Consider the following 26,696-nt stretch of genomic DNA (forward strand, 5'->3'; position numbering starts at 1 on the left):
CAATGAAAGGATTACTTGACTGCGTTTTGTTATGTGGGTCACTTTGGGATTTCCATTGTGTTATTATGCGACTTGTCCCGGGTTCAATTCCCGGCTGAGCCCATCTTAATGCATCATTTTCTTTCGCGCTCGAGGTGGTGGCGGTTACGGAAATCAGGACCAGGTTTGAACACCCGGGAAGTCATTGCAGGGAATGTATCACTTCAACACACGTGATGTAAATTAATGCCAATTTAAAGAACGTTTCTCCGTGCCATGAGACTCTGAATTTATTCTAATGCATCAAATGAGTGAACTGTCTATTTGTGGATTCACGTGGGAGGCTGATTGCACTCAGTTTCAATCTTGACTGAAAGGACAAGCAGAGCTGGGAACCCCAGTGTTTCATTTTAATTTACCACATTTTAGCTGTGTTCCGGTGCTTGCAGTGAGCTGGGAGGGGGTTCCTTTTCCTACCAAATGCTTGTAAGTTCCGGTCGTTCCTCGACGGGTTTTCAAACTGTGTAGAAACATGTTGGATATTAGTTTGAAGTGTTGAAGTGATTCACATCAGTCGGTTTACAAAAGTCCTTGATCTGATGTTATGAGCATTTATTTTAATGACATAAACTACATTTCCATCTTTACACATCTGGCCGAATATTCAGGGCCCGTATCAAAGAGGATCATTTTTTTCAACGGCTCATGAATGCAAAAAGCATAGTAGGGGGTTTAATAGACGGCAGTGCGCGACGAGGTGACCGAGAGGTTTGAATCCCACCTTCGTCGTTACTTTATCAACTGTTGCCGCCTTATTCCGGTGATTTTGCAGAAGCTCTGCCTGGAATCACTGATGTGATTCTCCAACCCAAGTGATGAGGCCAGCTTGCTTCCACTTTTCTTGGAAGATCTTGGATTCGATACTTATGTTCACAATAACATGGGGATCCGACTTAGAGTCCATTCGACTTGACATTTCCATCTCTCTCTAAGGGGAACATTGGAGCAGTGGAAATATTCCGGGGACTTGGGTTCCTTTCCCGCCATCGTTGCTGATGGAAATTAAACTCAATAATTAAAACCTGCAATTAAACGCTAATCTCAGTGGTGGTTCACTGATGTCTTCCGTGGTCTGGCCTACAAATGAGTTTGATTCCTAGCTGCCCGCTGAGAAAGCCACAGAGTTCAAGGACAGTTTGGGATGTATAACAAAGACTGGCCTTGAGAGCGACGCTCACATTCCCTGAAATAATGTTTTAAAAGGGTGAATGCGCACCTCACTGATTGGATCTTCCATCAGCCCCTGTAATGGACAGACGTGTTGAATAATAAAGCGCTTTGTGACGTCAAGTAAAAGATCAATTCAGAACAATTCAGTGAAACCGAGGCTCAAACCCACATCTGCGAACAGAAGGGAATCAGAATGTTGGCAGTTTTTACAGAGCGATATTGTTGAGCTGAATGTTCACACTGGAAGGCTGTAAAGTTCTTCATTGAAGGATGAGGCGCTGCTCCTCGAGCGAACCTTGAGCTTTATTGGAACATTTTGTGACTGGATTCAAACTCAAAATCCTGTCTCAATGACATGTCAAATAAAGTTGTCGGCTGCTTGAAAACACAGCAGTTAAACTTTCTGCCTGATCATGAGAGCGATTGTGACATTTACAAAACTAAATCATTTGATAATATAGTTCAAAAACCATCAAGACTGAAAACCTATGAGGAAAAGGCAAGTTATTATTGAGAACTCTACTGAGAAAGCTGCATTGGACAGCACAGAAATCAGGTGAAGAGTCTGAGTAAATCGACACCAGTGAACAAGTCAACATCAAAACTGAGTCAACTCTTGTGAAGATCAATGAGTAAAAGCTGAGTGCTCCGTGCACCATCAGCTCATCAAGTAGATGTATTGTCTGGATAAAGCGTTCTGTTTAGAACAGGATTTATTGACCTGAGTTGAGCAGGCACGTTATTGCAGAACAAATAAGTCACCTCTAGATTTTCCTTTGAAAACATAGAAACTAGGTGCAAACTTCTAGTTTGTTGATATATTAAATTGAAATAAACTGGAATTACAATGCAAATGAATTGATATTCAAAATCAAACCTTACTTTCAGGTAAATTACGTGGAGCAATTAAGTTACAAACAAGGACTCAAGTGACCTGTGAGCTCAAACACAGAGAGAGTAAATTTCAGAGTGAAGACTTAATAATGTCAATTTTTTGCAAGTGAGGGTTAAGTGCAGAGGGGAAGGAGCTGCTGTGTAATTTTAACCGAGATACTGCAGCAAAAGTACAAGAGGGAAGGAGTGGAACTCTTTAAATTTTAACTGAGAGACTACAGCAAAATTACAAGAGGGATTGAGTGGAACTCTCTAAATAACGAGAACTTTAATTAAATAGACAACTCATTTCAGTGAAATGTTGGGACAGCTGAGAGCTGTTGCCTACACATCCTGTGCTCTGTGGGAACTCCAAATAAGACTGATGAAAATAGTCAGATTCATAATACATTAGCAAACCAAACAGAATACAGAAAGTGCAGAGGAGAGATGGTAAAAGGAAATTAGATCAGAAGAGAGAGCGTATGAGAAAAGATTTGCAGGGACCAACTGAAAACACTGAAGATTTTTTTACCAACATAAGGGCAGTCACTGAAAGGGGGGCTGATTTGGAGATCCCGTGTGGGGAGAGGGCATGGCTGACGTACTAAATGAGAACATACAAACAAACTAATTAGCAGCAGGAGTAGGCCACTCAGCCCCTCGAGCCTGCTCCGCCATTCAGTAAGACCCTGCCTGATCTGATTGTAACCTCAACCTCACATTCCTGCCTACCCCCAATAACCTTTCACTCCCCCCCTTGTTAATCAAGAATCTATCTAACTCTGCCTTTAAAATATTCAAAGACTCTGCTTCCACCAGCTTTTGAGGAAGAGAGCTCCAAAGACGCTTGACCCTCGGATAGAAAAGAAACTCTGTCTGAAATAAGCGACCCCTTATTTCTAAACAGTGACCCCTGGTTCCAGATTCTGCTACAAGAGGAAACGTGCTCTCCACCTCCACCCTGTCAAGACCCTCAGGACCTTAAAGGTTTGAATCTAATTGCCTCTTACTCTCCTGAACTCCAGGCGATACAAGCCTAACCTGTTCAACCTCACCTCATAAGACAACCGGCCCATCCCTGGTATTCGCCTCGTAAACTTTGCACTAAACCTGTCATCACAAAACAAGCGGATGCTGCTAATGTCATTGGTCGGGCAATTGGATAGGATGAAAATAGATGAAGTGGAAGCTATCACAAGGCTGGCACCGCTCACAGTAGAAAAGCTGCTCGATCCGCATCGGATACACCTTGGATTACTGAGGGAATGAAGGGTGGAAATAGCGGAGACTCGAGCCACAATCTTTCAATCCTCCTTGGATATGGGAGTGAAGCCAAACAACTGCAGATTGTTCATGTTACATCCGTGTTTAAAATGGTGAGTGATAAACCCAGTAACTACAGAGCAGTTGGTCTCATGCTGGTGGTGGGGAAACGTTTAAAGACAATAATCCAGAACAAAATTCATTGTCACTGGGTAGAACATGAGATGATAAATGATAACCAGCACAGATTGGTTAACAGAAAATCAGCACTGAAATACTTAATAAAGCTCTTTGATGACGTGTCAGAGAACATTGGCCAGGGGAGCGAGGATGTTGATGTGTGACTGGACCTCCAAAGGGATTTGAAAAAGTCCCACATAATGAACTTGGTAAAATTCCAGCAGCTGGGATTAAAGGGGCAGCGACAGTATGGATACAAAATTGAATAACGGACAAAAAGGGTAAAGTAGTGGCGAGCTCTGAAGAAGAGTCATACGGACTCAAACGTTAACTCTGTTCCTCTCTGCACAGATGCTGCCAGGGCTGCAGAGTTTTTACAGCATTTTCTGTTTTATTGTAAATTTTAATAACTTCCAGCCTATATTCAAGTTTGCTGATAACACTAGGTTCTGTGACATGGTTAGTAGCGTATGTGGGAGCAGCAAGTTTCAAAGGGTCATTAACAGATTCAGTGAGAGAATAAAACTGTGGCCGGTGGTGGTCAACACTGGGAAGAGTGAGGTCATCCATCTTGAACTAAAGAAAGATCCGAGAATTTCTTAAACAGTCAGAATCTTGGGACTATGCCAGAGGAGCCGAGAGTGAGAGCTGAGTGAGACTGGAGGGTGGAGAAAGAACAGCGGCAGAGCTGCCCGAGAGCAGCCGCGAGGGAGAGAGAAGGAGGGAAGAGTGAGAGTGGTGGGGGATAAAGAGCTGAGAGGAAGGGGCTGGAACAAACCGGCCATGTTCAAAATATTCAATGCTTGATATCACAGGAAAGGAGGTAACTGGTTAGTTTGTGCCGATTTCTCTGTTTTTCTCTTTCTAAATTTGGATATTGATTGAAACTAGGAGACGAGAATAATAAAAAAGTCAATCAGGGTAAGTATAACAGTAAGTGCCAGTGTGATAACTGGACTCAATGGGAATCATGGGGAAAACTCTCTGCTGCTTGGAGTCATACCTACCACAGAGGAAGATGTTTGTGGTTGCTGGAGGTCAATCATCTCAGCTCCAGGACATCATTGCAGGAGTTCCTCAGGGTAGTGTCCTCGGCCCAACTATCTTCAGCTGCTTCATCAATGACCATCCTTCCAAAATAAGGTCAGAAACCTGATGATTGCACAAGGTTCAACACCATTCACGTCTCTTTGGATAGTGATGCAGTCCATGACCAAGTGCCACGCAGGTTTGGATGAGGGAAATTAATGCACTATCGTCAAGTGTGAATGCAAATGGTGAGTGTAATTCAAAGATTCTAAGAAGGGATATAGACAGGGAAATCATGTTAGATTATTGTTTTAGAGTTCCTTCAGAATGTAAGCAGCAGGGATGATAAAGGGCAGCCAGTTGTATTCCAAAAGACATTCTATAAGGTGCCACATAAAATGTCACGACACAAGATAAGAGTATATGTTGTTATGGTTCATATATTACCATGGATTGAGAAGTGGCTAACTAACAGGAAACAGAGAGTCAGGATAAATGGGTCATTTTGAGGTTGGCAAACTATAACTAGTGGACAGATACAGAGTTCAGTGTTGGGCCTCTACTATTTACGATCGATGTTAATGATTTGGATGATGACACCCACTGTAGCAAAATTTGTTGACGATGCAAATATAGGAATCAAAGCAAGTTATAAGGTGGATACAGAGAGTCTGCATAGATATGTAGATGTTCAAGTGAATGGGGATAAAATGGCAGATGTAGTACAATGTAGTAAAATATCAGGTTGCCCACTTCTGCAAGAAGCTTTGGAGAGAGGAATATTACTTAGATGGGGAGAGACTGCAGAATCCTGCGGTACAGAGGGATCCTTGTACAAGAATTACAAAAAATGTTCAGATGACATTGCAGAATGCTGCAGTACAGATGGATATGGGTGCCGCTGTATCAGAATCATTGAAAAAAAGTTAGCATGCAGGTGCTTCGAATACTTAGGAGAGCATGCAGAATGTTGGTGTTAATTGCAAGGGAACTGGAATAGAAAAGCGGAGAAGCCTTGCTGCAACCATACAGGGTATTGGCGAGACCACACCTAGAATAATGGGTGCTGATTTGGTCTGATTACTGAAGGATGGACATTACTTGCATTGAAGACAGTTCCCGAGAAAGGTGACTGGGATATTCCCTCGACTGAGGTGGTTTTCTAATGAGGAAGGGTTGATCAGGTTGGATCTAGACTCATTGGAATTTCAAATGACTTAATAATATGATAGTGAATGAGCATCTGACAATGAGTGACCAGAATATGTGAGAGACAGACATTCAGTTCGAGCAGAAAGGTCACATCCATGCTGGTTATCACCTCAAGTAAGGCCAATAAGGACGGAATGAGTGGTAAACTGAGCACGTTAAATTCCCATCAGCTATTAACAGGTAAAACAAGACAGGAAACTATCAGAGGCAGTCAAATAATAACAATTTAGTGTAATCTGTACCTAAAGCAAACCCGAAGAAATGAAACTTTTATGATAATTATGGTTACTTATTATTATGGTTAATATTATTAATAATGAGGATGGAATTCCATAAATTAAACCAGTGATTAAGAAGGAATGACAATTTCTGTCCAGATAATGATGAACTGTGTATTTGGTGCGATGTTGTCTCCGCTATGCTGATAGTTTTGTCCTTCTCGGTGGTTCATGTCACAGTGAGGACGCTGCTGTTCAAATAAAGACGACGAATGACTGCAGGGTGTCCTATAGATCGGAAAACCTGCGGCTAAGTTCCCCTCCGAGTCACTCATCATCCTGGCTTGTAAATATATCGCCATTCCTTCACTGTCGCTGGGTCAAAATCCTGGAACTTCCTTCCTAACAGCCCTGTGGGTGTACCTACACCACACTGAACGCAGCGGTTCAAGAAATCAGCCCACCACCACCTTCTCAAGGGCAACTCGGGATGGGCAAATAATTCCGGCCCAGTCAGCGAAGCCGACATCCCGTGAATTAACTTTAAAAAACATGACCTTCACAATATTGTTTCCATCTAAGAGGATGTTTTTTTCTATTCAGATAATCATACAGCGATAGTGAAGAGGAGGTGGCCACTCAGGACATTTGCGCCTGTGCCAGTTCTTTGGGAGGAATGGGCTGAGGGAAAGGGGAAAGCATTGGCTGGGACGTGTTTGCAGCATTTAAAGCTGGATTAGTTGAAGATTGAATTCTTGCACTGGAAGCAAGAAACTGTTGCAAATAACAGTTGATGGTGGGCAACAGAAAATACTCCCTTTTGGCATTAATGAGAATGTTAACAGCAGAGGATGGTTTCAAACCATCGACCTCTGGGTTATGGGCCCAGCACGCTTCCGCGGCGCCACTCTGCTGCTTTTAATGCCTACTGTTCCATTATGGTGTTAAAGTGTTTCATATGTTTAGAATATATTTCCTGCTGTGGAATTGTGCTCTCTGGTGTTGAGAAATGTTCTTTGTTGTTGTGTAAAATGCTTCCCTGCGGCACAAACGTGTTCCCGGTTGTATAAATATCATGGCCGAGCCAGCGCATCTCATATCCATTGAATTTTAAAAAAAGTTCCGCTCTGTTGCACTTCTCAGCTCTGGCCAGTAGATGTCAGCACACTCAGAGAGCGACAGAACAGACAAGAACCGTTCGCATTTTATTGGACGGCAAAGGGGGATATCTGGAATTACTAACGGTGGAGATGACATTTCATAATACTTTTTTTTACCAAGCAGAAGTTGTGCTGAAACCGTCAGATTGTTGTTTTGTATTTGAGAGTGAGATACATTCTTCACTGCCCTGTTCTGGCCCATTTTGTGAACGTGGGATTCAATATCTATGTCACTTGCTGGTACTGTATGAAACTGAGAGACATTCTGAAGCTGTCAGTCTTGGTTACTGTATGTGAGTGTGGAGACATTGTCAGTGGAACTGCCAATGTGTTTTGATTTATTCGGACAGTCACTCTCTTGGACATTATATTTGTGTTATATTCCATTCCTATCTGTATCAGTATTTTCTGATACTGAGAGAGGTGGGTTACATTGTGAAACTGTCAGTGGAACTGTATGTGTGGCAGGATTTTGCTCTATCAGTCAGCTTCTGGTGCTGAAAGTGAGTGTTGGAGTCATTCTGTGTCTCTCAATCTAGGGTACAATATACCTGTGTCATATTCAGACTGCATATTGCATTTTCTGATATTGTATGAGTGGCTGGACACTTTTTGAGCCTGCCAGTAGAACTGCAGGTGTGCAAGTGTTTTATTCTCAGTCACTTTCTGGTAATGCAAATGAGTTTGGGACCCATTCTGAATTTCTTAATGGTGTGTGTGTGTGTGTTTAACTCTATCAATCAGTACTTCTGTATGTGAACACGGAAATCATTCTGAATCTGAAGTCTTTGGTGCCCTTTTTTTATTCATTCGTGGGATGTTGGCTTCGCTGGCTAGGCCAGCAGTTATTGTCCATCCTTAGTTGCCCTTGAGAAGGTGGTGGTGAGATACCTTCTTGAACCACTGCAGTGCATTTGGTGTAGGTCCATCCTCAGTACTATTCAGAAGGGAGTTCCAGGATTTTGACCCAGCGACAGTGAAGGAACAGCGATATATTTCCAAGTCAGGATTTTGAATGTAGTATCCAATCTGTATCCGTTACATACATGTCAGACTCTCGAAACATGTGTGAGCGTAGCATTCAAAGCAGATCGGTCAATGGCACTCTGTATCTGTGATATTGTAAAGTAAGTGTGGGAATCATATGTTTCTTTCATCACTTGGTTGTGTTTGTGAGCATGAGATTCATTCTGTATCTGTCAGTGTGGTTAATTTTACGTCTGTCAAACTTTGGTATTATAAAAAATTTTGAGACTAAATTGGTGTTTTTCAATCATTGGTATTGTATGTGAAAGTGGAGTTTATTGTGTGTGTATTAGAGTGTGGTCTTCCATTTGTATCCGTCAGCATCTGTTACTCTATGTGATGCTTGGACTCTTTCTAAATCTCTCAGTGGTACAATTGGTGTGTTATATTTCTTTAGTTTCACTCAGATTCAGCTATTGTGAGTGAGTGCAGTGAACAGCCTGTATCTTTCAGCATCTGGCACTGAAAATGTGCTTGAGAATTATTCTCTGCTTCTGTGTGAGTGTGGGATCGAGTATATAACCTTCAGTCTCTGGGACTAATTATAAGTTTGGATTCATTCCACATACATTTCCAGCAGAACAACAAGCCACTGATATGGTAGGTTTAAAGCAAACAACGTGTGTCAGCTTTGGCTGAGTATTAAACCTTTGTCACTGTGAACACAATTGTGAAAGATAATGTATCCTTCAATCTGATCCTGGATTGGTCCGCAAGTGTAACTCCAGTTTGTACAAAACAATTTGATATGTGGCATTTAGTCTGATTCTGAGTCAGAATTTCCACACAAATGCAAAATGGAGCTCAGTCCTGAATTGGTAAAGTATCTTTAATTTGACGCTGTGTGAGGATTGAGAATTAGCATGTAGTTTATAGCTCAATCAATACTCATCAAATTAATATTGTATCTCAGTTTCGTAATCAGGGTGAGTTTTAACTAGAGTCTGAGTTTGTATCTCAGGGTATACTTGCTTTCAGAATATCTCAAACTGATAATGTAATTGAGATTTGGATTTGCATCTAATGTATGTGTCAGGACACAATGTGGGAATTAATACTGCAATTAATAAACTAATTATGTGTGCAAATATTGGACTGCTGCATAATATGAATCTCAGTGTACATTATCAAGGTTAAGCCTGTAAACTTGAAAGTGGAAACATGCATCAGTTTTATTTGACATTTAGTTTGTAGCTGAGGCTGTAATCTTGTGGGATTGACCTGCTCAAAATTGGATCGTGGGTGAGAATTTGGACCACCCGTCTGTGGTGCTGAGTCGAGGTAACATTGGAACAACGTCTATCTCTCCAGCACTGTTTGATTGATGGATGGAAAGTGTGACTCTGGAACTATTTCTGCTGTTTGAGACTGTGAAATTGATGTCCTGTCTGTGTCTCTGCGCTCTGTCAGTGATAATGTACGGACTGTGTGGGAGGAGCTGGCCGGAATCTTCATTCTAACTTGGCTGGAGGAAACACCACATTTATTCTGGTTCCTTCAATTATTTGCCTGTTGGAAAAAAAGTATGTTTTAGGACTCAAGTACAGGTGGGGTAGAAGATACAGATTCCATCAGTTTAACCTCTATAAATAATCATTGTGAATGGTTTGAGAGGCTTTAGTCAGGCTCAAGCTCTGATTGGTCAGTCCATTCTCAATCTAAATCTTCAACCAATCGGAGAGCCAGGTAGCAGGAATTAGAAGTGCCGATTGGCTTATATTTTCAAACTCGAAAAGCCCGCCAATTTGAGGGAAAAATAGATAATAGCCGAACGGCTTAATTTCCAGGCAATTTTAATCTCACACTTTAGGAGCTGTAATATTGCGTTTTGCGTCACAGAATCCTGGCGCTATTTTAGGAACGGATTAAATTTGTCAATCTCTTATCTGTAACTGGCAGTAACAAAGCAGCGATTTAAAACAGAGCCAATCTCAGCTCACTGGAAACGCAATAACATAGGTTACCAACCGACTCCTTCACACAGGCTTCATCGGGACAGAGAGAAACGGCTGATTTCTGACCCTGTCCCCTGAAAGCGGCCGGGAATGTTACAATCGGAAGAGCGGAGCGCTCCAGCAGCCACACGCTCAGCGTAGCTGCTCTTTCTCAAGAGCCTGTGAACACGGCCCGCGGGGAACTGCAGTCCAGCCCGGGAGGAGCGAGACTTGGCTTTGGCTTTGTTCTGGGCTCTACCGCCGGTCTTTCTACAATCTTACACACACTTACACCAAGAATGAAGAATTCCTCCCGCACTCACCCTTCCCCTAGCTTCTGCGGAATGCAGTCGGCCACTTCTGAATGGTAAGTGCTCGGAATCTCATTGGGTGGCTTTCGTAGCCAATCAGAGAGCAGCTTATTTCACCAACTTTCAAAGGTCAATGAGAAAATGGGTCAGAGATTGACTGAGCCAAACTGGCAGAGCTGAAACGGATTTTCAAATTGAACATTAGCGCCAATGTATTTGAGAATGGATGAAAAAAAGAGACATGTCAAATTTTTCCTTCTGCACTCAACAGGACACTCCCAAGAAAACCAATATAAGGGGAAGATAACAATTTATACTGATAGAGAATATACTTCAGGGTGGAAAGTGACTGTTTTAGGCCCGTTCATGAGCTTGTGTGATACACAGCGCGAAATGATCTGTTCAGGGTAGCCATTACCCTGCAGGATGCCTTTGATGATCCCGATTTCAGCATCAAGCTTGCACGGTGAGCAAATGGCTCCGGCCCGATTCACAAAGTTGCCGATAAGACCAATCTTACAGAGGTGGGACTGTAAGGATCCCAACGCGTATATTGACCAGTGAAGGTCGGCTTGCGGTAAACCTGGTAGAGAATCCTCTGGAAGATTTCTCAACTAGTATGTGATGGAAAGGGGAGTTATTTTGATGGCTCCATTTCATTTCATAGGTGAATTTGAGCGCAGGATGGAGCCCATAAAGACATGTAAGGAAATTGTTACATGCAGCTGCGGATATAAATATAGCAAACGCATCATCCACATATCGGAAATATGCGAGGGGGAGGAGGTGAGGCGTCTTTCCATCCAAGGCCCGAGTTTTACGATCGAAAAACGTGAGTGATGAAAACGTTAGATCTACTTTATTTCGTTAGTCCTTTATTTTCTTGTTGGAAATCTTCCCACACTTTCTGTTGTTCTTTATCTCATTTTGGAAACCACAGAGATGAACTCCAAGGGCCTGGAATTGTGGTCTGATCACGGGTAAGGCTGAAAAATAGTCACTACTGCGATGGCCGGGAATCGAACCCGGGTCAACTGCTTGGAAGGCAGCTATGCTCACCACTATACCACCATCGCACACTTCTTCAAATTACAGTCAGCATTTATAGTACCGCGAAACACACTATATCTTTGACATTTTGTGTCTGAATGATAAACTGTTTTGCAATAACTCTCACCATGTTTATGTTGTTTCACACTCATTTAAAATGTCCCCAAAGAAGTTACCTCATTGCACGTCTCACGTGCAGCCAGCAGAGGGCACCAGTCCACAATAAATTGGCTCCTGCTGTCTCTGTGGACACATCGAGACAGGAAAAGGTCTGTTGCTGCCCGGGGAACGGGCCGTGAAACAGACAAAGATAGTGACCAACTACAACGGCCCCATGTAGATATCCACAAAGTTCCGAACAATAAAAAAATGCAACTTATCCTGGGAGGGATGATGAAGTTCACTCACTTTCTGATACTGCGTGTGAGTGTGGGATGCTCATGTTGAGTGTGGAACTCAGTCTGGATCTGTCAGTTTCTGGTGTTGAATGGGAATGTGGGAGTCAATCTCAATATCTGGGACTCTTTGCAACATATTCTGCATCTGTTAGTCTTTGGTGCTGAATGTGAGAATGGGTTTAACTCTGTCACTGTCAGGCTGTGGGAATCTGTGTGAGTGTTAGATACATTGAGTAACTCTCAGTCCCTGATTTTGCCCACACCGTTGTCCATCCCTAATTGCCCTTGTTAATAGAGCATTTAAATGGGCTGTGGCTCTGGGGTCTGGAGTCAAATGTCGGCCAGACCAGGTAAAGGACATTAGTGATGGGTGGATTTTGACGACAATCGCCAATGGTTTTGTTAAAAGAAAAATACTGCGGATGTTGGAAATCCAAAATGAAAACAGAAAATGCTGGAAAAACTCAGCAGGTCTGTCAGCATCTGTGGAGAGAGAAACAGAGTTAATGTTTCGAGTCTGTATGACCCTTCTTCAGAGCTAAAGAGAGGTACAAATGTGATGACATTGATACTGTTTAAGGGGTGGAGCAGGTGAAGCTGGATAGAAGGTCAGCGATTGGTGGCGGCTAAGGAGAAATTGACAAAAATGGACTGGACAAAAAGGCAAAGGGAGCGTTAATGGTGGTGGAAAGGGCTAAAGGAGGTGCTGATAGTGGCGTAAAGCTAAGAAAGCAGAATGTGTTAATAGCAGAACAAGGGTAAACACTCTATGAAAGAACAACATGGAACAAGTAACTGATGGCCCTTTTGGGGAAGGGTGCAGTGGTTGGGTAAAAAGGATGGATAAAGGGATAAAAAGGGAATAAAACAATGAATAAAAATGAGGATAAGGGGATAAAAAATAATTTAAAATAAAATGGGGATTGAAAGAGGGGTGAAGATAGAGGAGAGAGTTCCTGACCTGAAGTTGTTGAACTCAATGTTAAGTCCGGAAGGCTGTTAGGTGCCTAATCGGAAGATGAGGTTCTGTTCCTCCAGTTTGCATTGGTCTTCACTGGAACGTTGCATGTCAAGGATGGATATGTGGGCATGACAGCAGGATGGTGTGTTCGAATGGCAGGCGACAGGAACATCTGGGTCATGCTTGCAGACAGACCGAAGGTGTTTCACAAAACCCTCATCCAGTCTGCGTTTGGTCTCTCCAGTGTAGAGGAGGCCGCATTGGGAGCAGCGAATGCAGTAGACCAAATTGAAGGAGGTGCAAGTGAAGCCCTGCTACACCTGAAAGGAGTGTTTGGGCCCTTGGATGGTGAGGAGGGAGGAGGAAAAGGGGCAGGTGTTGCACCTTCTACAATTGCATGGGAACGTGGCCATGGGGTGGGGATGAGTTGTTGGGAATGATGGAGCAGAAGACCAGGGTGTCCATGAGGGAACGGTCCCTACGGAATGCTGACGGGGGTGGGGGCTGGTGAGGGGAAGATATGTTTGGTGGTGGCTTCATGATGTCGTTGCCGGAAATGGTGGAGGATGATCCCTTGAATGCGGAGGCTGGTGGGCTGAGAAGTGCGGACAAGGGGGGTCATGGTTCTGGTGGGGAGGGGAAGGTGTGAGATCAGAAGCGGGGGGAGTTGGGTCGGACACGGTTGAGGGGCCCTGTCAATCACAGTGGGTGAGAAAGCTCGGTTATGGAAGAAGGAAGACATGTCAGAAGCGGTGTTTTAGAAGGTGGCATCATCTGAACAGATGTGACGGAGTTGAAGGAACTGAGAGAATGGGATGGTGTCCTTACAGGAAGTAGAGTGTGAGGAGCTGTAGTCGAGGTAGCTGTGGGGGTCGGTGGGCTTGTAATGAATATTGGTGGACAGTCTATTACCAGAAATGGAGACAGAGAGGTCAAGGAAGGGAAGGGAAGTGTCGGTGATGGGCCATGTGAAGGTGATAGAGAGGCGGAAATTGGAAGCAAAATTGATATATTTTTCCAGGTCCAGATGAGGCCATGAAGCGGCACCGAAACAGTCATCGATGTGGTGAAAAGAAGAGTTGTGGGAGGGGGCCTGAGTAGCACTGGAACAAGGAATGTTCCACACAGCCCATAAATAGACAGGCGAGGTAAAGGTCAGTACGCCAGACAACAGCAGCACTGCTCTTGTCGGCAGGTTTGATAACAAAGTCAGGGTTGGACCTAAGAGAACGGAGTGCAGCAAGTTCAGAAGGTGACAGGTTAGAGTGGGTGAGAGGAACAGAGAAATTGAGACGGCCGATGTCACACTGACAGTTCTCAATGAAAAGATCAAGAGCAGGTGAGAGGCCAGAGGGAGGGGCCCAGGTGGAGGGAGAATCCTGGAGGTGGGTGAGAGGATTCGGTGAACGGGGGGAGGACTCCTGCCCAAAGAAGTGAGCCTGGAGACGAAGGCGGCGGAAGAAGAGTTCAGCATCGTGCCGAGCCCAACATTCATTGAGGTGAGGGCGTAAGGGTATGAAACTGAGTCCTTTGCTGAGTACAGAACATTCAGCATCAGAGAGGGGAAGGTCAGAGGGTACGGTGAATACACGGCAAGGGCTGGGATTAGAAGGTGGGATGGGGTCAGAGTGATGGGAAGGGATGGAGGGTCCTGGATGGGCGTTGGTATCAATCGGTTGTGGGAGCTTGCGTTCCTTAACACCTGAAAGGAAAAGTTTCTTATTAAGGCGTCGGATGAGATGAAGAATAAAATGAAACCGGGGACAAGGACAGCTTTGAGATAGGATGAGTCAGTGTTGCTGGAGGGAAAGGTCGAGTGTGTTCATATGGCGGCACATGGCACTGGGTGTGGATCTCAGAATGTGGTAAGAACAGCAGCCCGAGGAATGTTTGAAGTCCTGAAGATACCTGTAATGCTGGGAGGATTCGAAACATGAGGGATGGAGCTTTAGTTGGAATCCATGTGGGGTAAGTCGGAGACGGAGACAGTCGCTGAGGAAGGAAACATGGCTGTGGAAGCGAGTTTTGGTAAACACCTTGTCAAACACCAGGAGGGATATGGAAAGCAATGAAGGTGAACAGGGCGAAAGAGACAAATGGAAATCCTGTTGGACAGAAGAGTAGTCCTTCTTCAAGGTGGGCATTCCTGGAAGAGAAGTGGCAGTGAGTTAAACACTAAGATAAAAGCAAAATACTGCTGATGCTGGAAATCTGAAATAAAAACAGAAAATGCTGGAAAAACTCAGCAGGCCTAACAGCATCTGTGGAGAGAGAAACAGAGTTAATATTTCTAGTCTGTATGACCCTTCTTCAGAGACTTATTGTCCATGACATCTTTGTCAATCTCTCGTTAGCCCCCACCTATCACTGACCTTCTTTCCAGCTTAACCTGCTCCGCCCCCTTAAACAGTATAAATTTCATCACATTTCTACTGCTCTTTAGCTCTGAAGAAGGGTCATACAGACTCAAAACGTTAACTCTGTTTCTTTCTCCACAGACAATGGTTTTGTGATCATCAACAGACTTTTGATTCCAAGCTTCACCATTGCCATGGTGGGATTCGAAGCCAGGTCCCTCTGGAATACTAGTCCAGTGACAATAACACTGTGCCACCACCTCCCCATCTGGCAGAGTGGCTCAGCGGAAGCGTGCTGGGCCCATAACCCAGAGCTCGATGGATTGAAACCATCTTCTGCTATTTGCATTTTCATTACTGACTGTGGGATTCATTCTGTCTCTATCAGGCTTTGATTCTGAACGTCTGCTCATGATTCCTCTGTGTCTGTAAGTCTGGGCTACTGTGTGAAAGTCTGATTCATTCTCTATTTCTACATCTCAGTCTGTTTGAAATTCATTCTGTATCTACTGGTCAGTTATACTGTGTGAGATGTGGGATTCATTCTGCATTTGTCTGTCTCTGGTGCTGTCTGTGTATTGGACAGTTTGTCCGTGCCTGGTAACGTATAGGGTTTGTCCAGTAGTTCACCATGTCCAGTTTTGTGAGTAAATGTGGGGTTTATTTTATTGTTCTCAATCTTTGATGTTGCTTATGACTCTGGGATTAATTCTGGATCTGTACTCAATAGTTATCTCAGGCATGGTGTTGTAAATGATTCACATCTTAATACCTGTCAGGAAGGAAACCTCTCATCCCAATCCTCACCCAATTTGGCTTATCTGTGATCTTAGAACCAATCACAATCATCAGGTTAACCCTGAACTGCAGTCTACAATGAGAAATTAATGGTTTTGCCAACCACTCTTGAGATACCTATTAAATACAGATATGGAAGTAAAGTACCCTCACATACAGCTCCCGAGTCACATAGATAGAGTACGAATCCCACTTACACACACAGTTCCAGTAACCGAGTGATTTACAATTAATCCCACAGTAACTCTCTGTCCCAGATGTAGACATATATTAAAATACATTACTCCAAATTCCCATTCAGTACCAGATTTTGACAAATACAGAATGAACCCCGCACGCACATACAGACACACACAAAGATAGTGACTGATACAGGATGTGACACAAATTCACATGCAGTACCAGGGAATAACAGTTAAATATTAAATCCCGCCATCAATTCCAGTACCGGAAAACAATGCACACAAAATGAATGTTACTGACATTCATTAACAGAGATTGTAAGATACAGAATGAATCCCATAGTACTGTTCAGTTCCAGATACTGACAGATGCAAAATTAATTGCAACTACTCACACTGAAAAACACAACTAGTTCCACATTCACATGGAATATAAAACACTGGCAGATGTTGAATGAATCTCAAGCTGACAGTCAGTACCAGATACTGATGAAATAAAAATCACTCACGCTTGTTCAGAGTGGGAGACTAAAAGATAAATAAAAGGATATTCACACTCAGATAGAGTACCAGAGACTGACTTGCAGAACCCGAACCACTCATACATCATACCAAAGACTGAAATACACCAAATAAATCACTCACTAAGGGGCAATATCATAGCAAACAAAATAAGGTCAGAGGCCTGACCTTCTGCCTGACTAGATTTTCCTGCCTACACCCCATATCCATTGATTCACTGAATAACCTGTCTGCGTCATCCTTAAATATATTCATGGATGAAGCATCCATATTTCACTAGGACAGAGAAGTATTAATATTCACACGCTGAGAGTGCAGAATTTCTCCAAATTTGAGTCCAAAATGATCAACCCCTTATGCTGACATGGTGCCCACATGTTCTAGATTCAGGGGAATCGATAATGGAAAGTAGGGAAATGGTGGATGAATTAAACAGGTATTTTGCTTCATTCTTCACTGTAGAGGACACAAGTAACATCCCAGAAATAGCTGTAAATCAGGAAATGGAAGGGAGGGAGGAACGTGGGGAAAATTCCAATCACCAGGGAAGTGGTATTGAGCAAATAGTTGGGGCTGGGGGCTGACAAATCCCCAGGTCCGGATGTGCTTCACCCTAAGGTCTAGAAAGGAGTGGTTAGTGAGATTGTTGATGCACTGGTTTTAATTTCCCAAACTTCCTTAGATTCAGGGAAGGTTCCATTAGATTTGAAAATAGCAAACATAACTCCTTCATTCAAAAAGGGAGGGACACAGAAAGCTGAAAACTATAGGCCAGTTAGCCTAACATCTGTCACAGGGAACATTTTAGAAGCTATTAAGGAAGTTATAGCAGGGCACTTAGAAAAATTCAAGGGTCAACATGGCTTTGTGAAAGGGAAATCATGTCCAACCAATTTATTGGAGTTCTTTGAAGGAGTCACATGTGCTGTGGATGAAGGGGAACCAGTCCATGTACTGTACTTAGATTTCAAGAAGGTATTTGATGAAGTGCCACATCAAAGATTATTGCATTAAATAAAAGCTCATGGTGAAGGGGGTAACATATTGGCATGGATAGAAGATTGGCTAGCTAACAGGGTGCAGAGAGTTGGCATAAATGGGTCTTTTTATGGTTGGCAGGATATGATGAGTGGTGTGCCACAGGGATCAGTGCTGGGACCCCAGCTTTTTACAATTTATATAAATGACCTGGATGAAGGGACCGGAGGAATGTTTGCTAAATTTGCTGATGAGACAAAGTTGGTCGAAAAGTAAATTGTGAAGAGGACATAAGGAGGCTACAAAGTGACATCGATAGATTTCGTGAGTGGGCAAAGATCTGGCAAATAGAGTATAAGGTCGGCAAATGTGAAATCTTTCCTTTTGGCAAGGAAGAATAAAAAATAAGCTTATTATCTAAATGGTGAGAGATTGCAGAGCTCTGAGATTCAGAGGGGTCTGGGTGTCCTGGTGCATGAATCACAAAAGGTGAGTCTGCAGGTGGAGCAGGTAATTAGGAAAGCTAATACAATGCTATCATTTATTGTGAGGGAAATTGATTCCAAAAGTAGGGAGGCTGTGCTTGAGTTGGACATGGCATTGCTGAGACCTCTTCAGAAGTATTGTATACAGTACTGGTCTCCTTATTTAAAGAGAAATGTACATATGTTAGAAGCAGTTCAGAGAGGGTTTACTAGACTAATACCAGGAAAGAGTGGATGGTGGGGGCGTTGTCTTATGAGAAAAGGCAGGACAGGTTAGGCTTGTATCCACTGGAATTTAGAATAGTAAGAGGTGATTCAATTGAAACCTTTAAGGTCCTGAGGGGTATTGACAGGGTGGATGTGGAGAGGATGTTTCCTCTTGTGGGAAAATCTAGAACTACGGGCCACAGTTTAAAAATAAGGGGTCACTCATTTAAGACAGATATGAGGAGAATGTTTTCTCTCAGAGGGTTGAGAAGCTTTGGAACTGTCTTCCTCAAACGGCAGTGAAAGCAGGGTCTTTGAATATTTTTAAGACAGAGCTCGATAGTTTCTTGATTAACAAGGGGGTGAATGGTTATCGGGGAAGGCAGGAATGTGGGGTTGAGGTTACATTCAGATCAGCCATGAGCTTACTGAATGGAGGAGCAGGCTCGAGGGGCCGGGTGGCTGACTCCTGCTCCGAATTTATATGTATGTCCGTATTCCATAACCAGGACAGACAACCTCTCAGTGTCTAACCTGTCAAGCTCCATTGTAATCCTGCACGCGTGGATGAGATCACTTCTACTTCCAATAACCAGAGAATATGAAAACAATTTACACTGCTTCTCATCACTGGACAAACGTCTCATCACAGCGACCAATTATTTTATGACCTCCAATGTAAATATATCCTTCCTTAGATTAGGAGACAAAAAACAGTGCCAAATGCTGCATGTGTGGTCTCAGTAAGTCTTCCTTACTGTTGTACTCCAATCCCCTTGTCATAAAGTCTAACATGTTCGCTGCCTTCCACATTGATTTCTGGATGCTATCTTCCCATGATACATATACAAGTTCACTCAAATCTCTCTGAACATCAGGATTTACAATTTCACCTGGAGAACAACAGACTGTCAGACACAGAAATAATACAATGCTCACAGGCAGTAATGGAGACTGACAGTTTGAGAATGTTTCTCATATTGACAGTGTCATATATTGGCAGATACAAAATGTATGAAATATTACCAAAGAGTGCCAGGACTAACAGTTGGAAAATGACTGCCAGACTCACACAGATCACGTTTCAGAGTGAAACAAATTCAATGTCATGCTGACAGAGGCCAGGAGAGACGAGAAACTGACGTACAGAATTAATGTAATACTGACACAGGACTGGCGAGTGATAATTAAATAACCAATCACACACTCAGGTAAAGCACCAGAGATGGACAAACCCAGTAAAGCCAGAGGGATAAACCCAGTAACTACAGAGCAGTTAGTCTCATGCTGGTGGTGGGGAACGGTTTAGAGAATTCAATAGATTATTGAATCCAGGAGAAAATTCATTGTCAGTTGCTAGAACATGGGTTGCTAAATGACAGCAAGTACAGACTGGTTAACAGAAAATCATGACTGAAATACATAATGAAGTTATTTGATGAAGTTTCAGCCAACATTGACCAGGGGAGTGAGGTTGATGAAGTGTGTCCAGACTTGCAAAAGGGTTTGCAAAAATCCCACATCATAGATTTGTTAGTAAAATTCAAGCAGATGGGAATATAGGGGCAGTGGCAGCATGGTTACAGAATTGAATAAGGGGAAGAAAGGATAAAGTGGTGGTGAGCGGTGTGTTTTTCAGGGTGGAGGGATACATACACAACTGATTCTCTGTCACGTCAGGCGGCTGTTCTATTCCCATTCCCAGAGCTTGTTTACATTTTAATGACTTCCAGGCTATATCCAAGTTTGCTGATGACACTAGGTTAGGTGACATGGTTAGTAGTGTACGTGGGAGCAGCAAGTTTCAAAGCATCACTGACAGATTCAGTGAGTGAAAAAAAACCGTGGCCGATGGTGGTCAACATGAGATCATCCATCTTGGAGCAAAGATCAGAGAATTTCCTAAACATCAGAAACGTGGGACTGTGGAGGAGCCGAGAGTGAGGGCGAGAGCTGAGTGAGGCTGGAGGGTGGATAAAGAGCAGCGGCAGAGCAGCTCGAGAGCAGCAGTGAGAGAGAGAGAAGGAGGGAAGAGTGACGGGGGGTGGCGGGGGGTGGAATAAAGAGCTGTGAGGGAGGGGTTGGAGCAAACCAGCCATGTTTATAATAAATAGTCAGAGCATGATAACTAGGAGCTGGAAAATTAAACATTACAATCAGGGTAAGTATAACAAGAAGTGTAATTATAATAAGAGTATTAGTGCAGAGCAGGTCAAGAGGCATTTAATAAAATTAATAATTTAAACAAGGTACTATTTAGATTCCAAAAGAGGGAATAGAGGTTTGTTTTCGATCATGGATGGGCAGCTGAGACCTGTTGTTTGCAGTTCCTGCCCCATGTAGGAGCCTCAGGACACTTCATGTGTCTTGGGGGCCACATGTGCAGGAAGTGTCTCCAGCTGCTTGACAATGATGAAAACGTGGTTTAAAAATGGTGAGGACTGGTGCTTAATATTCATTGATACAAACTGTGCAGAAAATATAGAGAAGGGAAAGAAGGAAGTGGGTTAGCGGGACTGATTAAGGAAATCACTGTAATATTGGGAAGAGACAATGTCCTTGACCGGAAATGGGCAGAATTCATTTGTTCGAGCTGAGAAATAGTCTCGGGACGATCAGACTCATGGGGATATTAAATCAGCCTCCAAATAGTGAGAGAGAGATAGAGGAGCAAATCTGCAGGGAAATCACAGAGGTGTCTAAGAACATAGGAAGATATGAATTAGGAGCAGGAGGAGGCCACTCGGCCCCACGAGCCTGCTCCACTATTCAATGAGATCATGGCTGATCTGATTGTAACCTCAACTCCACATTCGTGCCTACCCGTGATAAGATTTCACCTCCCCCCCACACCCTTGCCTATCAAGAACCTATCAACCTCTGGCTTAAAAATATTCAAAGACTCTGCTTCCAGCACCATTGAGGACAAGAGTCCAAAAGACTCAAGACCCTGTCAGAGAAAAAAAATTCTCATCTGTCTTAAATGGGCAACCCCTTATTTTTAAACAGCGACAAGAGCTGTAGAGTGGTGATATCCAGGGGCTTCTGAAATATGTTCAGGAGACCTTCCTGCACCAGTAGTGGGGTGGTGGGGGGGGGGTATAAAAGTAGGAAAGTTTTGCTACAACTACACAGCATTGGTGAGACTACACCAAGAGTCCTGTGTTATGTTGGAGTCTCCTTATTTAAAGGGGGATATAATTGCATAGGGGGCAATTCACAGAGGTGCTAGACTGACTCCTGAGATGAAGGAGTTGTCTTATGAGGAATGTTTAAGCAGGTTGGGCTGATCTGCATAGGAGATTCGAAGAATGAGAGGTGATCCCATTGAAACATATAAGACTCTGAGGGGGTTTAACAGGGTAGATGTTGAGAGGAGTGTTTCCATTTGTGGGGAAAATAGAACCAGGGGGCACAGTTTAAAAATAAACATCTCCCATTTAAGACGAAGGTGAGAAGGAATTTCTTCTCTCAGAGTGTCCTTAATCTTTGTAATTCTCCACCTCAGAGAGTAGTGGAGGCTGGGTCATTGTATATATTCACGCTGAGTTAGACAGATTTTTCATCAGCAGAAGAGTCAAGGGTTGTAGGGCAGGTGGGAGAGTGGGTTTGAGGCCACAATCAGATCAGCCATGGTCTTATTGAATGGCGAAGCTGGCCCGATGGGCTGAATGGCCTCCTCCTGCTTCTCTTTCTTATATTTTTAATTTGTCAGTGTGGGATTGACCCTCTGTTTGTCACTCTCTTTTACTGTATTTCAGTGTGGAATTAATTCAGTCTGATCTGCATGTGAGTGTGGAGTTGATTCTCTGTCCATCGCTCACTGAATGTGAGTGTGTAATTTAAATCTCTGTCAGTCTCTTTTACGGTTATGAGAGTGGAACTAACTCTCAAACAGCCTGTGATACTGTCTATTAGTGTGGAATTCACTCTTTGTCAGCCTCTTGCTATATGAGAATATGGAATTAACTCCTTATGTCAGTCTCTGTTACTGTTAGTGTGGAATTAATTCTCTATCGGTCAGTTTCGGTTACTGTGAATGTGGAATTCTCTTTCCCAGTCTCTGTTGTGACATCTGAGAGTGGAATTAAGGACCTGTCAATTTCCATTAATATTTCAGTGAGGAATTAACTTACAACAACAGAGACTGAGTGAAAGTAAGAGAGTTAGTTTCACACTCTCATATTAGTCTGCCCGTGTTACTGTGTGTGAGTGAGGAATAAACAAACAAACAATCTGTCAGCCTCTGTTACTGAGTGTGTGGAAATAACTCTCAATCAGTAAATCTCTGTAATTGTGAGTGTGAATTCACAGAATCACAGAATTGTTACGCTACAGAAGGAGGCCATTTGGCCCATCGTGTCTGCACTGGCTCTCTGAGCATTTTAACTTAGTGCCAATCTCCTGCCTTTTTCCCATAATCCTGCACATTGTTTCTATTCAAATAATCATCCAATGATTGAATGACTTAGTTGAACCTGCCCCCACCACACTTCCAGGCAGTGCATTCCAAAACCTAACTACTCGTTGTGTGAAAAAGTTTTTTCTCACTTCGCATTTGCTTCTTTTGCAAAACACTTTAAAACCATGCGCTCTGGTTCTCGATCCGTTTACGAACGGGAAGTTTCTCTCTATCTACTCGATCCACACACCTCATGATTTTGAAAACTTCTATCAAATCTCCTCTTAGCTTTCACCTCTCCAAGAAAAACAGTCCCAACTTCTCCAATCATTCCTCATAACTGAAGTGTCTCATCCCTGGAATCATTCTCATAAACCTCTTCTGCACTCTCCCCAATGCATTCAGATCCTTCCTATTGTGTTAAGCTTAACTTTCAATCTCTGTCACGTGTGCAAGCGCGGATTTAACTATCTATCCAATCATGTCGGTTACTGTACGTGAGTGTGAAATTAACTCTGTATGATAATCTGTTACTGTAGGCGAATATAAAATTAATTCCGTCAGTTTCTGTCACTGTATCAGAACGTGGAATTAATTCTGTATCTGTCAGTCTCGGTTACTGTATCGGGCCATGGAAAGAACTCCTTTCAGGCTCTGCTACTTCAAGAAAGTTAATTCCACACTCATCATCTGCCAACTGTGTTACTGTATATGAGTGAGATGTTATCTCTCAGTCTCTTTTATGTGAGTGAAGAATTAAATCTCCATCATTAAGTCTCTGGCATTGTCTGTGGGTGTGGAATTCATACCTTCCCTATCAACCTCTGTTACTGTACAAGAATGCAGAATTAATTCTGTACCTGTCAGTATCAATTTTGCTATGAGTGTGGTATTCACTCTCTGCTAGTCTCAGGTACTGTGAGTAAGTGTGAAGTTAAATTTCTGACAGTCTTGGTTGCTGTGCGTGATTGTGGAATTGACTTCCTGTCAATGTGTGTTACTGGAACTGTGTGTGAAATTAACACTCTGTTAGAGTCTGTTACAGTAAGTGAGTCTGAATAAAAAGTCTAATAATTTGCATTACTGAATGTATGTGAAATTAATTTTATGTCCGTCTCTGTTACTGCGAGTGTGGCAGAGCAGACAGGAAGACTTTTTATCCCATTGATGGAAAGGTGGAGGGACAATGGGCACAGATTTAAGGTAACTGGTAAAATAAGCAACAGCAACATGAGGAAAAACCTGGTCATGCAGTGAGTGGATAGGAGAAGTGCCTGAGAATGTAGTAGAGGCAGGTTAAATCAAGGAATTCAAGAGAGAATTGGATTATTATCCAAAAAGGAAAAATGTGCAGGGCTACGTAGAAAAGGCGGTGAAGTATAAGAGGTGATTTGCTCCTTCAGAAGGTCAGCATAGGCATAATGGGTAGAATGGCCTCCGTCTGTGCTGTAATTATTCTATGATTCGATGAATTAACTCTCCGTCAATCTCTCTTACAATATATGAGTGTGGGTGGAATTAACACCTTCTGTCACTCTCTACTGTTACATGTGAATGTGAAATATACTTCCTGTCAGTCTCTGTTACTGTCCAAGAAACAGTAAATGACCTTTTATCAGAAATGCTTGGGCCCTACTGTTCTCAAAAGTGCTCGCGGTTAAACCCACCGCCTTCTCCTCTCTCTACTCTCCAGTTCTAAATCAGCCAACAAGAACATACCTTCAGAGTAAGCGAGGAATGGCTTCCATATCCAACATCCATTCTGATTCAAAAGTGTTCTTCATTTGTCAGTTTGAGTTTCTGACCTTGGTTTTGTGAGCAACACCTGCAATAATTCACTGACAACATCATGTGGATAGTGCCAATCTGAAATAAAGAGAGAAAATGCTGGAAATACACAGCACATCAGACAGCAAATGTGGAGAAAGAAAAGGAGTTCACATTTCAGGTCACTGACAATCAACCTGCAATAAAACACTAACATCTGCCCATGGTGACTGCAGTTCCCACAATTCCCTGCATCCCAGAAACGGCTCTATCAAATGCACTGACTTCCCCGGTATTGAGAGTGTGCATGCTCCCCAGGGCCGGCCCCGGGTCATTCTGAGGTCGAACTTATCGGCCCATTTCACCAGTATGCTTATGTCCTTTTGAAGTTTAACACTATCCTTCTCACAGTTCACAATACCTCCAAGTTTCATGTCATCTGCAACTTTTGAAATGGTGACCCATACACCAAGGAGCAGGTCAACAATATATATCAGGAAGAGCAGGGTCCTCACACCGACCCCTGGGTATTCCGCTATAAACTTTCCTCCAGTCTGAAAAACAACCATTCACCACTACCCTCTGTTTCCTGTCACTCAGCCAATTCCATATCCATGTTGCTCTGTCCCTTTTATTCCATGAGCTGTAACTTTGTTGACAAGTCTGTTGTGTGAGACTTTATCAAATGCCTTTTGGAAATCCATGTAAACCACATGAACAGCATCACCCTCCCCAACCCTCTCTGTTACCGCATCAAAGACTCGGTGCAAACGGGAGAAGAAACCGGGAAGCGGCGGCTGGGATGATGCACATCGGCTTCATTGTGACGTCCGCGGGACCCAGCGGTTTTGATTCGGGCTCAGAGAGCCGCTGAGACTCGGTATTACTGAAGCAACGCTCGACCCACGCTCAGCTTCCTGGAGCAGTACCGCGCATGCTCGGCGTAGACAGGATTTCCGGTGGAAATGGGTGCGCCTGCGTAGTGCGTCCATTCTGCTCGAGATCGGCCTATTTAAATCCCCCAGAGCATTCTGGGAAGCCTTTACCGCCATTTCGTTTTTATCAGCGACACGGGAGGAAACGTTTGTGTTAATGGTTTCTGTGCCAGCTCTATAGCAACAAATCAGTCCCACTCCCCTTCTCCTTTACAATAGCCTTAAAATATTTTCACTTCGGTATTTACCCGTTTCACTTTTGAAAGTTTATTTTGATTAGACTTGCAACACCATTTCGGGCAGAGGGTTTAAGACCGCAACAACTCTCTGCCTTACAAAGAAATGACAAGGGATGATCCATTCAATGTGGGAGATGGTGGGGAGGATGGTCAGGACAAGGGAGGCCGATCGGTGTTCTGGGAGAGAGGGAAGTGATGAGAGCAGAGCTCACGAAATGGAACAGAAATGCTTGAGGGCCCTGTCAATCACAGAGAGGAGAGATAACCAGTTGAGAAAAAAGGAAGGTAAATTAGCAGTGTTGGTATGGAATATTACCTGTCCTCAACAAAACACTCATTCCAGCTGAAACAGTGATTTATGTGTACTTTCTTCAATTTAGCACCCCGCATTCACTGCTCACAATGGTGGTCTGATCTATGTTAGGCAGTTTCAGTGATTGATTTGATTAGCATCTGCTCGGTCAGCATCTACGACTCTGAGTTTCCAATCGCCTGTGATTTTAAGTTTCCATCTTGTCCTCACACTGACCATTCTGTCCTCGGCATCCTGCAGTTTTCTAATGAATCTCAAAGGAAGCTCGAGGAACCATTCTCATCTTTAAATTGAGCACTTTAAAACCTTCCAGACTCAACACTGAGTACAAAAATTTGAGAATGTAATCTCGATCCACAATATCCATTGGATATTTTGGCTGAATTCACATTTTTCTCTTGTTTTTTGCATTTGGCTGCCAGCTGTTCATCATCCCATCATTCACACCTCCTTTAGACACATCTTTGGTTTTGTTACTTGCCCATTTACCTTAACCTTGCACCATCAACTCTTTTGTCATTTAACCTCTCCTGCCGTCCACTCTGATTTGGAAACCACAAGAGAAAAATGTTGTATTAGATTTTGTAACAAGTAAAGAGAGATAATTAATTCATATTCTGACAGTAAATGAGCATCTGGCAATGAGTGACCACAATATGTTTGAGGCAAAGAAAGGTCACAGAA

At 43.2% G+C, this 26,696-nt stretch overlaps 1 protein-coding gene and 1 non-coding gene across 3 annotated transcripts in view; one reads left to right on the forward strand and one right to left on the reverse strand.

The window, feature by feature from the left end:
• The window catches only part of LOC144670298 (uncharacterized), a 940,207-nt gene that overhangs the window by 161,098 nt on the left and 752,413 nt on the right, over positions 1-26,696 (forward strand). The window lies entirely within an intron of this gene.
• On the reverse strand, positions 11,423-11,494 carry trnag-ucc (transfer RNA glycine (anticodon UCC)). The gene has a single exon. It is a non-coding gene; the product is annotated as a tRNA-Gly (tRNA).

The sequence above is a fragment of the Cetorhinus maximus genome, chromosome 31 (genome assembly GCF_964194155.1).
Source record: "Cetorhinus maximus chromosome 31, sCetMax3.hap1.1, whole genome shotgun sequence".
In the NCBI taxonomy this organism is placed as follows: Eukaryota; Metazoa; Chordata; class Chondrichthyes; order Lamniformes; family Cetorhinidae; genus Cetorhinus; species Cetorhinus maximus.